This window comes from Aedes albopictus, chromosome 1 (genome assembly GCF_035046485.1).
Source record: "Aedes albopictus strain Foshan chromosome 1, AalbF5, whole genome shotgun sequence".
Lineage (NCBI taxonomy): Eukaryota > Metazoa > Arthropoda > Insecta > Diptera > Culicidae > Aedes > Aedes albopictus.
Genome location: NC_085136.1, coordinates 212,144,290 through 212,146,833, shown reverse-complemented (window position 1 = coordinate 212,146,833; position 2,544 = coordinate 212,144,290). Strand labels below are relative to the sequence as shown.

Sequence of the window (2,544 nt, the reverse complement as noted above, 5' to 3'; positions counted from 1 at the left end):
ATCCACCGTATCCTTCCAGATTTGACTATCTTCTGGATGCTGGGTTCGCAGTAGACTGCAGCTACCTCATGGTTCATCCTTTGCCGCCAGGAACCGTTCTCTTGTACTTCACCAATAAACGTCCTTATCACACGTCACTAGAAAATTCCAAGTCTTTCTCGAGCATGATCCATGCCTCGTATCCGTAGAGCACCACCGGTCTTATGAGTGTTTTGTACATGGTGCATTTGGTGCGGGAGTGAACCGTTTTGGACCGTGGCTTCTTCTGGAGCCTGTAGTCGGCACGACTTCCAGTCATGATGCGCCTACAAATTTCACGACTCACATTGTTGTTAGCCTTTAGAAGGGATCCGACTAATTTCTACACCACCTCGAAGCAATCCCCATTTATTGCAACATTACTACGTATACGGATCCAGTCGTGTTCGGTTTCACCTATCGACATGTACTTTGTTTTTTTCATTCATTCATCATTAGTCTGACTTTTGCTGCTTCACTTTTTTGGCATGTGTACAGCTCTGCCATCGTTCCAAATGTTCTGGCGATAATGGTCATGTCGTCCGTACCCCGGATCTTGAGCCCGGCTCGTCGCATTACACCTTCCAGATTCCAGAGCAATGTTGAAGAGTAGGCATGCAATTGTCAACTTGTTGCAGTTCTCAGCGATATTCGAATGAACTGGACATTTCACTCGAAAACCTTACGCAGTTTTGTACATCGTCCATCGTTGCTTTTATCAGTCTGGTCAGCTTTCCAGGAAAGCCGTTTTCGTCCATCATGCTATTTCATCAAAGACCGAATTAAGACGTCGCACTTGAGTTCAAACCGGGGACCACATCTAGTACTTCATTTGGTCCCCAGGTACCCAAGTATGACAGATCGAAGTTCACCTTTTTTCGACTCACCTTGAACGTGTAATTTACTCGATATTTTTTGTAGTAGGCTTGGTAGTAGGCTATGTTGATGTGTTAATGACATTGATGAAATAAGGAAAAGTTTTGACTTTTTGTGCACATTTGGCAAAAGTCTGCATGGGGGAAAGGAAGGTGTTTTTCTTGCATGTAATAAAAGAAAATCAACCCTCTAGTCAACCCTTTATGTATTTCCGGAATGGGATGGCTCACAAGCTTGCTTGTACCTATGTCCCAACTGATGTACATTTTCTGTTATGCCACCAACAATCCGTACGCTTTGTGTCTTGGAATTTCCCCAGAGCTATAATTTGTTCTCAACAAATCAAGTAAGATCTAATGATCATTGCTATCAAGCGTTTCCCATTAGCTTAAAGAACGGTCTTCAATAACGTGCTCCCTCGGTTTGGAAGAGGGTGGCAACCACTGCTGGAGGTTTGCCCTCTCACTGTCAAACGATGAGGTTGGTTACGAATAATCTCAAATGAAAGTTCTACTTTATAATTTAAAACAAATTATCATAATAGCTCAATTCAATCTCAATGTATTTTTCAAAATTATGCTAAATAAATCTGGAATTTCATAAAGAAAATAATCTTGGCAGACAGGTGACGTGCTGGACCAGGCAAAAACTACAGCACTACAGGATCAGCAGCAGTCAGCAGATAGTCTGGTATTCTTCGTTGCCTAGCGGAGCGTCGAGCCATTAGACACCTGGAAACATCCGGCAGCACTCCGGTGGCGATTTTTGCGTCAGTAAAGAATCGGTGACGCAACTTTCGGAGGGGTTTTACTACTATTCATGTATAAAAAATGTCAGCGACAAATTGGTTTAATCTCCTGGAATGACCACAAGGCAGCTCTACCGGGTTCCTTAAATAAAACAAACGTTAGATTAACACGAAAATTCATTCAAAGAATACCGTCTACCATGCACTAAGCAGTGTACCGCGATTGTTTATTGTTGAGTAAACAGCAATTTTCTCCTAGCAACAGATTTTCAGTTCAGAGCAAAGTACAAGGTTGCTCAAGAGACAGGTAAAGTATATGAATTTTCTGTTCTAGTACTTCATGGGCCCAAAAATTTCTATGGGTTGTATGGAAGTTGGACGTCTTAGTTATGTCTTTGATTTCATAGCATACTATCGTGTACCAAAAAGTTCAGCTGCGATACCACTGACTCCTGTATCTACATTCTTCGCGTCATTAAGGTACTCACAGAAGTTCTGCTTCCATCTTTCGATCACTTCACATCCATCAGTCAAGAGGTCTATATCCCTGCATCTTTCGGTTCGCGACACTTATCCGTTGCGGGATACTTACCGATCAGGCTAAGGCCGGGGTGGCCTCTGCTGTACATAAAAGCCGTCTCCATTCCGCTCGGTCCATGGCTGTTTGTCTGCAGTTCCGCACTCTGCGTAGGGTCTGCAGATCGTCCTCCACTTAGTCGGCCCACCTTGCTCGCTGCGCTCCACGTCTTCTAGTTCAGGTCGGATAACTCTCGATAACAATTTTAGTCGAGTTGCTATCCGACATCCTGATGACGTGAGCCGCCCACCGTATCCTCCCGATAATCGCGGTATGGTTCTCTCAGCAGCTGATGCAGCTCGTGGTTCATTCGCCATCTCCAAGT

At 44.0% G+C, this 2,544-nt stretch overlaps 1 long non-coding RNA gene across 1 annotated transcript; it reads right to left on the bottom strand.

Annotated features, from left to right (window-relative positions):
* Positions 1-1,710: 1,710 nt before the first annotated feature.
* On the bottom strand, positions 1,711-2,038 carry LOC134286611 (uncharacterized). The gene is made up of 2 exons (XR_009996911.1): positions 1,842-2,038; positions 1,711-1,784 (listed from the first exon to the last, which is right to left on the bottom strand). It is a non-coding gene; the product is annotated as an uncharacterized LOC134286611 (long non-coding RNA).
* Between the last annotated feature and the right edge of the window lie 506 nt (positions 2,039-2,544).